The following is a 12,179-nucleotide window of genomic DNA, read 5'->3' as shown; positions in this document are numbered from 1 at the left end:
CCTAGACCCTACTCTCTCTAGAGAAACTTCTCTTTTGCTGGTCTCCTTTCGCAGCACCAGCCTTCATCCCTGTTCCCTCCAAGGGTCTTCACCTCAAGGTGAAGGTTGCCATCAAACCAGGATGTACTGAAAGCCTACCATGTGCTAGGAGCAGTACATACATTATGTGATTTAACCAACCCAACTTCCCAAATAAGTATCATCACCCCATTTTTGAATTGAGGAAATGAGCTCAGACAGATTAAGAGACTTGACCAAACCCACACACATGGTAGGATGCCGGTTAGCATTTAAGTCTAAGGTTGTCTAACTCCAAACTTTACGCTCTTCATTTTGCCAGGTTACTACAAAAAACACATGTGGAAGTACTTTTTTAAATGCATAAAATGATACATAAATGCAAGCATCATTATGACATTAAAGGCTCTGGGGATTAGAGAACACAGGCACAGGATTCTCAGAGCTTTTTCTCCTTTCCGGGAATAACAAGGAAACCTGTTACATGTACAGGAAACCTGTACATAACTTTTGGGAGTAGGATGTAAAGAAATTATATTTCTGTCTTAAAATAATATGATGTAATGGTCAGATATAAAGCGAGGTATTCAGACAGGCTATCATTAGAGTAGCTTCAATTCTCTTTTAAAGTGATCAGTTGAGAGCCAGTAATAGAACCAATGCTATGTAAAATTAAATTTACCAGTAACAATCAGTTTTTAACCTAAGCTAAAGGAGGAAAAAAATGAGATAAAAATTGCTCGCTTCTGATTGGAAGAAAGTGCAGGGAAATGTGCATTATCAGTGTGAGGGATACATGTAAGATCTATCATTGTTCTTAACTCAATACTGAAAATGTTCTGACTTCAGAAAGGCTTATGAAATTGACATAACTCCAGTGAAAGTAAACCTGGGCCTCAGACAGGGATTCAAATTGTGTGGAAGTTAAAATTTGATGTTAGTTAAATTCAGATTTTTGTAATAAATGAATGTTAGTGTGTTTATACTTTTAACTCAAATTATTATCTAATTATTCAATAGATGATTGCAAACCTACAGTGTGCCAGAAGGGAGATAGAGAGGGAGGGAAGCAGGTGGGAGGACAAGGCTGAGACCCAAACAAGAAAGAGGGAGTCTCAGGAAGAGATTCCCAGATTGCTCCAGAGAGGATGCCCACGTGGTAAAGACACAGAGCTTTAGGACCCAACTCTCACAACAGGTTTGGAAGTAGTTAGCACCATGTTCTCCAATCAAGAAGGTAGGATAGAGCAATCAGAAGATTGCTGTACTCTTGATTGCCAAGCAAGAGATATTTGATTTACAAAATTTATATGCTATATAATTAAGGTCAAGACTCCTCTAGAGAAGCGGGGACACCACTTAAACTGCATGAGAAGGGAAACTAAGTCAATATCCAGACCTAGGGACTGGACAAAAAAAGTGGGAAAAGGGTAACAGATGAGGATGTTTGGTCCTCTCAACTACTCAGACACCCAGAGTTCTTCCCTTATGCACCAGATCCCAAGCCTACCGGCAGAAAAGAATGTAGTGGAGCAGGGAGGGAGCATGGTTCAGGAATAAAGAAGTCGAAATCAAGAGCCCTGTAGTCATTACTAGAATACCAGATTTATTCCAATCTCCTATAAGCCATGTAGAAGAAGGAGGAGAGCAGAGAAAGGAGAGCCTTGGTGAAAGCTCTTAAGTCATGCACTGTGAAATTAATTCACTTTCCAGGGAGAATATGAGTCCATAGCCAGAAGCTGTCAGGGGCCTCAGTTTGGAATAGTTAGAAAAGACAGAGGCTAACAACAAATGTATTAATACCAAATGAAATAAACACATTCTAAAGAACCTTATCTCCCCTTCAGAAGTTGCTCACATAGACCCTATATTTATTTCAATTAAACTTCAATGTTTTCTCCCATTCGAAGATAAATGTGTCTAAAGAAATTTAAAGGCAACCACTCACAACTGTTACCCAAGCAGGTGTAACAGAATGGGCTCAAAGTTAGCTAAGAGAATGGAAGGTTAGGAGGCTCCTTGCAGAAGCCACAGTCAAAAGCCATGTCTATGGCCCCGGCTCCTAACTTCAATCCAGTTTTCAAGGTCTCTTCATTACTGAGGCTGCTCCTTGCCCTCTATCTTGTCCAAAATGGATAAGCATTTTCAGGATATTATTATGTCCTTTTTACTTTTTTATCACATTAACTTTCTTCCACAAAAGAAAACTCTTGCTGATATAAATGTTGGATAAGAAGCTTTCATGTATTCCAATACGAAATGTTCCCTCTCAACCGGGGCTCATGAAATATACATCAAACAAGTTCTTTGCGCAGCATAAAACAAATTTCAATACTCCTCTTCAAATAAAATAATAACAGCGTTAGACTATTTCTAATTCCTATAATTGGCTTCTGGAGGTAGTTATTATAGCCCATGGATAAATTCGATTTTTCAATAAACCTACCCTGCCAGCCCTGTGAATTCCAGACCAAGGAAAATAACTTTTTTTGGCTTTTGCCCCAATTATCTTACTAGGGGACATTTGACTGGGGTGTATTTTTCAATCATGTTACTTGTAAAATTTTGCTACAATTCTTCTTAATCCATTTTATTAATAGTAACTGTAGTTTCCAGCTACACTAAAAGTTGTGGTACAACAAGATTTAGCCCTCAGATTTTTTTTTAATTGAGGTAACATTGGTTTATAACATAATATAAATTTCAGGTGGACATCATTATATTTTGATTTCTGTGTAGACTACATTATGTTCACCACCCAAAGACTAATTACCATCCATCACCACACACATGTGCCCTGTCACTCCCTTCACCTTCCCTCCTCCCTGTTTCCCTTCTGGTAACCACCAATCTAATCTCTGTGTCTATGTGTTTGGTTGCTGTTGTTGTTGTTATCTTCTACTTATGAGTGAGATCATATGGTATTTGAGTTTCTCTGTCTGACTTATTTCACTTAGCATAATATCCTCAAGGTCCATCCATGTTGTTGCAAATGGCAAGATTTCATTTTTTTTATAGCTGAGTTCCATTGTGTATATACCACATCTCCTTTATCCATTCATCAAGCCCTCAGATCTTATCTCTTTTCTATTTGCATTCATTGTTAAGCAATCTCTTCCAGTGTCGGAACTTTAAACATCATCTGTGGGAATATAACTGGACATTTTTATTTCCAGTCCAAACCTCCTCCTGAACTCCAGATTCATAGATTCAATCACCTACTCGGCATCACTATTTGAGATCTTAGACTTAAGATCTTAAGTCTTACCTCAGACTTAATATGTCCAAAACTAAACTCCTGATCTTCTCCCCAAAACCTCCTCTTTCCTCATTATTCCCCAATGCAGTAAATAGTAACTTCATCTTCCAGTTCAGGCCAAAATCCTTGGGGGCATCCTCTACCCTTGACTCCTCTCTTTATTTAACATGCCATATGCAATCCATCATCGTGTCCTACTCTTGTTTGGAAATATTTCCATAACCTGACACTTCTTCCCAATTCCACACTAAATCCAAACCCCAACATCTCTTCTTGAATTGCAATAACCTCTTAACTAGTCTTCTTGCTTCTACTATTGCCTCCATTCAGTCTACACTCCACACAGCAGATAAGGTAAACCTTTTGCTGTAAGTCAGATCATGTCACTCATCAGCTCAAAACACTCCAGTGGCTCTTGATTACTCTCAGAGTTAAAATCTAAAGTCTTACTGTGGTCAGTATGCTCTGTGTGATATGGCACCTCACTACTGCTCTTACTTCATCCACTTCTACTTTAGCCTTTTATCCTCTGCTTCAACCACTGATCTCCCTGCTGTTCCCTGACCAAACCAAGCATTCTCCAACTTTCTCTCCTCTTTTGTTTCTGGGCTCTCACCAGAATCTCCCTCATTGATTTCTTCATGGCAATGTAGACTTTTTCTACCATGAAACTCAAAATTCTTCCAACCTCTACTTACTACCCAGCTCCAAAGCTGGTTCCACATTTTTATATATTTGTTACAGTAGCACCCACTTCTTGGTACCAATTTCTGTCCTAGTCTGTTTGGGCTCCTATTACAGAATACCATATACTGAGTGGCTTATAAATAAGAGAAATTTATTTCTCATAGTTCCGTAGGCTGGGAAGTCCAAGATCAAGGCACCAGCATGGTCACATTCTGGTGAGGGCCCTCTTCCTGGTTCATACCCAGCGTATTCTTTCTGTCTTCTCACATAGCGGAAGAGGCTAAGGATGTCTGCAGGGTCTTTTATAAGAATGCTAATTCCATTCATGAGGGCACCACCCTCATGATCTAATCACCTCCCAAAGCCCTCACCTCCTAATACCATCACCTTTGAGGGTTAGCATTCAACATATGAATTTTGGAGGACACAAGCATTCAAACTGTAGCAGTGTGCTTCCTTCCTCCATCACTCTTTACTCACTGGTATTCCCAAAGCTCCTTGCTTGGTTCTCCTCTCTTTTCATACTACATAAACTCCTTGCTAATTTCACCAAAGCTATGGTTTTTGTCATCTCCTGATGACTCTAAAAAATATATCACCAGCTGGGACACTCTCCCAAGATCCAGACTCAAATATTCAACACTTTATTGGATATTTTCTCTGGGGGCTATTGGGATGGAATGAATATATTCTATATACGAGATGGACATGGATTTGGGGGAGCCAGGGGTGGCATGCTATGGACTGAATATTTATGTCTCTTCAGAATCCATATGTTGAGACCTAATCCCCCATATGGTGCTGTTTGGAGGTGAGGCCTTCAGGAGGTGATTAGGACATGAGGGTGGAGCTCCCAAGTGTCGATTCTTTCTGTTTCTCCGAGGGCTTTCTCCAGTTCCACAAGAGCTTGTTCGACTTGCATGCAAGGTAGCCGAAGATGACAGGTAACCCTAAACCAATAAGGGATGAGAGATCATGGATAAATAATCCAGTTTCCTCTTCCCTTGGTGAGAGGATACTGAAGTATATTCTCTATGGTTTCTCAAAAGATCCCCAGAGAAATTGAGCCCCAATCATCCACACTGGTAATTCACTCAATCATGCTGTCTTCACTGGCTTTTCTTCTTTTTCTCTCTCAATTTCCCCATGCCTTCTCCTGTGCTTTCTGGGATCACCTGCCAAATAAAACATATGAAGTTATTACCCTGCCTCAGGGTCTGATTTCGGGTAAACCCATACTAAGAAAGTGTCCTTCCTTCCTTAATACAATTTAAATATTTTTTAGGACTAGAAGTTAGAGCTAAGGAAAATCTCTTGGGAGGACAGGTTCAGAAATATGTAGGCTTGATACAGTACCTAAAAGCAGATAAATTTAGTGAAGGTGTCATAGACATCTTTGTATCAGATTCCTGCTTATAGACAAGATCAGTTCTATTCAGATATAGAGATCTTAATCTCTGACTTTTTGTCTTTGAATTTGTCAAGTTTAAGCCATCACTATGCTTTGGGGAACAAGACTTATCTTGCTTTGTGCATGTCTTTGCTTCAATCATTTTAGGAAGTGTCTCATTTTCTGGAGGGTGTGTCATTGCTCTGACAAGCTTTTCCCAAGCCAACGGAAAATGGAGACCACTTTAAATTTTCATTAGCTTCATGATGCCTCATCCTGCTTGTCATCCTGCTTGCCTGCTATTAGAGGGCAATTACTTGACGAGTCCTTTCAGAGGAATGAAAATGCTAAATGATGTTCACTTAGTGGCAACTTAAAAATCTGATCTCATTTCAGACCCAGAATTCCTGCTACAGGAGAAGCACAGAGAAAGGTTGGAGGCACCTTATCAAGATGGAAAGTTTCCGCTGGGACAGAACATTGTAAAAAACCCCTAACAGCATCTTTCTCTCAAAAATTTGACATTTGTTACTCTCATAGTTCAAGTGAGTGATCCTGTCATTGATTTCTGGATTATTTGAACCACCTTTTAATGTTAAAGTGACAAGACTTTATTTCATAAATTCAAATGGCTAAAATATATCTCATTCTATCCCTGCTTCAAATAAGATTTACTCTTAGGCTTGTGATGCCCTGTTTGCAACCCATCATTTTGACTTTTATATGACTTTCCTTGGCTCCTCCAGAATACTGCTCACGGTTTTTACCGCGTTGAATTGACGTCCCTTCCTCTTTTAAAACATAATAAATAGAAATAGCTATGCCAAATGAGATAAATCAAATTGAAAACTATAAGAAGATTCCTCAGAATCTGCTCAGCTAGAATGAAAACACTGCTACAGCAAGTTGGGCAGATGCTATGAACCATTACCATGTTTAAACTTTGGAGAAACCCATTTCAACATTTGCTGCTTGCTTAAACTTGCCTGGGAGACTCAGAATAAAAAGAACACACACAATGAATAGCCACTCTAGTAGGGAAATAGGTATTAAATACACAGAAAAAGAGATGAAATCAGGGTCGGACCCATACAACAAACTTCATGTGCAAGGCATACGTCATCCATAGGGATACTTCCTTCTGGAGACAGCACTCACGATTCCACACAAAGAAGAGAAATTATATCAACTACATGCCTGCTTAGCCTGTCTGTTCCTCCCAGAATTCCTAGTCAACCAAATGTAAAAAGGATCATTCTGTTTGGGGTGGAATTGCTGAACCAAATTCTCATTCTGAACGTTATTATTTTTTAAGGCAGTGATCCAAAAATTGAGTGTTAGAGTAGACTAGTGATTATACCAACAGCTCGAGCCAAGCTAGGGAGAAGGCAATGATCACACATCTGCTCTGACTTTAATGCCAGCTTTCCTTGCTGACACTAAGTCCTCAGAGAGCAGAGTGGGAGTACTTAAATCGGGTACCATATAAATTCATCGGAGTCAGCTAGTTACAAATAAACTCATCCAATCTGATATACCTCCGTCCTAGTAGAAAATAAAGAATGAAAATAAATTAGCAGTGGAGTTCTGTTCTGTAAAATACCTTATTCACACGAGTCTTTCATGTTTTAAATATTGTTTAGGTATAATTCAAATCTTAAATTTATTAGATAAATCTATTTATTTATTAGATGAATCTGCTGCATTAATGGGCTAAAGAGGACAAAAGTTCTGAGTCATGTTTCTTTCCAAGAATGAGTCAAGTGGAGCTCCCTACCTTGCTACTCCCCAGCTGCATAACCATAGACAAGTCACTTAACCTCTCAAGTCTCAGATGCCTTTTTTTTTTTTTTAATTTTATTTATTTATTTTTCCCCCAAAGCCCCAGTAGATAGCTGTATGTCATAGTTGCACATCCTTCTAATTGCTGTATGTGGGACGTGGCCTCAGCATGGCCAGAGGAGCAGTGCATCGGTGCACGCCCGGGATCCGAACCCTGGTCTGCCAGCAGCAGAGTGCGAGCACTTAACCATTAAGCCACGGGGCCGGCCCATCAGATGCCTTATTTTTAAAGAGAGGAGATCATCCTAGGTCATTTGTATGATCCCTTCCAGCTCTAACATTCAATGGTTATTCAATGATCAGAGATTTTTCTATTTTGACATCAGAATTTAGGTTATTATTTCATTTGATTCCAAGTCAGAGGCAGGACTTTCTCTATAAAACTGAGAACATAGAATTAAAGGTTCACCCATAAATACTCTGCCCAGGATCATCTCCCTTTGGTTTTTATACAGAACAAACCATTCAGATTTTCTAGTTAGAGATATAATTCAAGAGAGACATAACTCAGAGCTATATTTGTGCCCCTCTGTGCCTGGCATCCTGCAAATTGCTTTACACATATTGGCTCATTGGATCCATATGACAACTCTGTGAGGAAATCAGCTCAGAAAAATAAAAAACTCACCTGCTAGCTTGGCTTTAGAAAGTGACTGAGGCAGGAATGGCTGGCTCGAAGCCCACATACTTCAGCACTGCATTATAGTGACTTAATTAGGGGAAGGGAGAAAATACTCACATTGGGCACAACCTTTCAGTAGGAAAATCCACAGGCTTGTTTGGAAAGGTGTGTGTTGGCATTTCCTGAGGAGTCAGGAAGTACTAACAGGTGTGCAAATCAAGACAGACATCGTTGAGATGAACTACTGGTGTTCTCCCAGTTCACAAAGATCCAATGGTGGATTGTAAATACATTTGAAATAGTCATTTAAGATATGAACTATTTGAAAATGACAAGTTCTACCTGGTACATTAAGATTCATTTTGATTTCATTATAACTTCAGGAATACACACATATTAAATGATATCAGATTTTCTTTGAGAATTATAAAAGCATAGGTTGAGTTTAAAAGATCAGGCAACAATAACAACAACAAAATATTTCCTATAAAGCTTTCAGCAGGGGATCAGGATTTTTAGTAGGATTGATTTATTTCTGCGGCTATGACTTATTTTCAGAATCACAATTTCCTTTAAATTTGTGATAGATTAACACTAATATTTTTTCCTGTATGAAGAAACCTCAAATGTCGTGAATATGAATTAGTATTATGAAGTCTGCTGTTTAAATACATCTAATCCATAAAATTAAGTCAATGTATGTTTTTGGCACTTCTGAATAAGTTCATTGTTGTTCTCCAGTTAGAACGTTTCAATACACCCGTACCCTACAAGTTCTTTGCGAATAGGTATTGTATTTTGTTTATTTTGTATTTTATATATTAGATACAAGCTCATTAAATATTTTAAGGCACATATTTCATATGCACTTAAGAAATAAAACTCAGGGCCGGCCCCGTGGCTTAGTGGTTAAGTGAGCGAGCAAGCGAGCTCTGCTACTGGCGGCCCAGGTTCGGATCCTGGGCATGCACCAACGCTTCTCTGGCCATGCTGAGGCCACATCCCACATACAGCAACTAGAAGGACGTGCAGCTATGACATACAACTATCTACTGGGGCATTGGGGGAAAAAATAAATAAATAAATAAAATTATTAAAAAAAAAAAGAAATAAAACTCAGTGTTTGTCCCTAGTGTACAAAGCAATCCCTATTGCCATTTAAGCCTTTAATCTCAGATACACAACGATAAGGAGAAAAGGATGATAATTGGCCTTGTAATAAGATACCACATAGGAAATTATCTGGATTATATAGCCCTCGGTCTTGATTCAACAAACCCAAACAAGAAGAAATGTATATGTTTCCCTAAGTCTCTTAGCAAAGAGGGAATTTAATTTTTATTCCTCATAGACCAAGATAAAGAAAGAAGAAAAAAATTTCCCCTCAAATGATATAAAAATGATCTGATGATGGAATGAGTCATCTTCCATGCATGCAGGGTCCACAGGATCACTGTGCAGGGAGTAGCTTCATGAACAGCAGTGATGATTACATAGGGTGTCCATTTACAAAGTTTCACATTATTTAATTTCATTTCCTTAATATTATGCAGCAGATAATGTTTGAGGAAACCCAATTCAGAGCAATGAACTAGTTCAATCAAGTTTACATGGTAAGTGATAACGACTTAAACTCAAATCTTCAAAATTTGAATGCAGCTTCCATTTCAAGGACAAGAAACAATACCTAATTATCAGGAATGATTCTAAACAGGATTAGGCTTTGTTTTTAGTGTCCAACATTAACTTGGAATAATATTGAGGCACTATTTTAGAAAAATGTGCAATTAATGATCAACAAACAAATATATATTAAATATCTAACATATTCGAGGTCCGACTCTCCACATAGAAGAAAGAATGATGCAAAATTAATAATATAGCTCTTGCCACTATGGAGCTCACAGTTTAGTAAGAGAGAAAGACAAATAATTCAAATACACACTGTATGAATTATAACAGTGTATGAGCAACAATGAAAGTACAGAGGAGAGAGCAACTAACTGCACTCAGAGATGAAGAAACTCTCACTGAAGAGGAGATATTTAGTTTGAGTCTAGAAGAATAAATAAAACCTTGCTTGATAAAGTAGGAAAGGAGGCATTCCAGACAAAAAAGAACAGTGTGAGTCAATTAAAAAAAAGAGCAGTGTGCGAAAATGTTTGGATATGAAAAGAAAAGAAATATAGGTTCAGAGAATTTCAAGCCATTTATTGAGGCTGGAGAATGGAGTGTATGTTTGAGGGAAAGGAAATACTGAATGAATCTGAAAAGAATAGAATGGGGCCATCTAGTCCTGAATTTTTATGCCATGCTAAGGAATTTGGACTCTATATGCAATGCAGAGCCATTGCATTTTAACCAAGAAAGAGACATAATCAGGTGTACGAGAGCACACTAAATCTGGTGGCAAGGTGGAGGTAGGAGAGGACTGAAAGTGCAGGTGGGAAGAGCCCTTAGGAGGATATAGCAATTTTCCAGCTCCTGCTGAGAGAACTTGGGTTACAGGTGTGACAATGAACTGCAACAGTAGATTTAGAGATGCTTTGAATAGAAACATCTCTTGTGTAAACTCTCTAGAGAGTATTGTCACTATCTCCTCTCCAGTGTTGTAACACTTTGTTCATACTGCAATGATTATAATGTATTTGATTAGATGTCAATTTCCATTTCTAGAACTGTGATTTCTTCAAGGACAGGAAATGTGTCTTACTTTTCATTTATCCACAACAGCAAACATAATATCTGGAACTAACAAGAACTCAGTAAGTTGTTGATAAATGTTTACTGATATGCTCAGAAAATTGTTAAGAAATTGTATGGGTATAATGCTTACATTTATGTTTCTATTTGGTTAGAGCATAGTACCTGTTGAATGGAACTCTAGTCTAGTGTTGCTGTAGAGGCATTTTGTAAATATGGTAAACATCTGCAGTCAGTTGACTTTAGTCAACCAAAGTAAAAGAGATTATCCCAATAGCGAGGTGGGCTTCTTCATCCAACCAGCTAAAAGATCATAAAGGCCTTAAGAGCAAAACTATAATTTCCCTGAGGGAGAAGAAATTCTGCCTTAAGACTAGAGCATCGAGTCCTGCCCAAGAGTTTCCAACCTGCATGCCTGCCCTACAAATTTCAGACTTGCCAGCCCCCACAATTGCATAAGCCAATTCCTTGAAATTAATATCTATCTATATAGACCTATATGATGTGTGTATACATATATATACACATATATCTTTATAATTAAATATTTTGGTTGAGGGAGAGGAAGGAGAGTTAGAAGAGAATGGAACTAGTGTTTCAAATTTGGCTAAATGCCACTTATCAAGATAAAGACTACAAGGAAAAAGGCTAGTTCAGGTAGAAATAAAGACTTGACCTCTAGACACGTTGAATTTCAGATATATGGAAAATTCCAGCAGATATGTAGAGGAGGCAGATGTAAATATGAGTCTTAAGTTCATAAGAGAAATTATTACGGTCAAAATACATTATTCAACCAGAATAAATATAATTTCTGGCTGCCTATAAAGCACATATAACACACATTTATAGTGAGGTTGAAATTTACACACTATAACTTATATATAGAAAAGAAATATCTAACTCCGATAATTGTCTAAACATAACTTACCTTCTAACCTATTCCATTCAAAATGTAACACTTGCCTAGTGAAATAACTCAGTGTCTTCCCCTTTAAAGCAGTTTCTTCTTGGGTAAATATCCTCTCAAGTCAGAACTGAAATTCCTTGTCAGGGCCGTTTCTCCCCTCCACTAATTTTTCCATCGCTGGGGAGTCTGGATAAAGGTGAAAGTTTACAAACCACCAGGGCAGTCAGATGCGTGCAGGGAGGGCTGTTCCTGAGTCCCACAAGCTGCCCTCTCAGTTCTCACTGACCTTCACTGAGACGTCCTCTTCCTGCCTCGTTACTGGCTACTCCGTGCTTTTGTGTGTTTATAGTGAGCCAGATCAACTTGGGACAGATTTAGAGCCGAATATGTCCGGAATCAAATTTCAGGCAAATCACTTAGTAGCAGCAGGTCTCTGAGCAAGCTGCTTAACTTGACTGATTTTACCTTACTCATCTGTAAAATAGGGTTCTTCCCTCCATTCTAGGGTAAAAAGAAAGTTAGAAAGCAATCATTCATAGAACGTTCCCTTCCCACCAGAGCCATCTAAGCAACAGCTACACCCGGCGATAAACTCTTATGCATTAAACAGACACTGCTCTCCTTATCAGAATCTCAGGTGATAATGAAGCTTCTAAGAGTTACTTTCCTCAGCTGAGCCTCTATACAAATACTAAGATTTAGACAATATACTGTTTAAAATTTTACCTGTTGTTTTGTATATCATTCT

General features: G+C 38.4%; 1 long non-coding RNA gene across 1 annotated transcript; it reads right to left on the bottom strand.

Moving 5' to 3' along the window:
- Nucleotides 1-4,592: 4,592 nt before the first annotated feature.
- Nucleotides 4,593-11,609, bottom strand: LOC131419368 (uncharacterized). The gene is made up of 2 exons (XR_009223206.1): nucleotides 11,453-11,609; nucleotides 4,593-5,139 (listed from the first exon to the last, which is right to left on the bottom strand). It is a non-coding gene; the product is annotated as an uncharacterized LOC131419368 (long non-coding RNA).
- Nucleotides 11,610-12,179: the final 570 nt, after the last annotated feature.

This window comes from Diceros bicornis, chromosome 21 (assembly GCF_020826845.1).
Source record: "Diceros bicornis minor isolate mBicDic1 chromosome 21, mDicBic1.mat.cur, whole genome shotgun sequence".
NCBI lineage: Eukaryota > Metazoa > Chordata > Mammalia > Perissodactyla > Rhinocerotidae > Diceros > Diceros bicornis.
The sequence above is the reverse complement of the archived record's forward strand: the minus strand, read 5'-3'. Positions and strand labels throughout refer to the sequence as shown.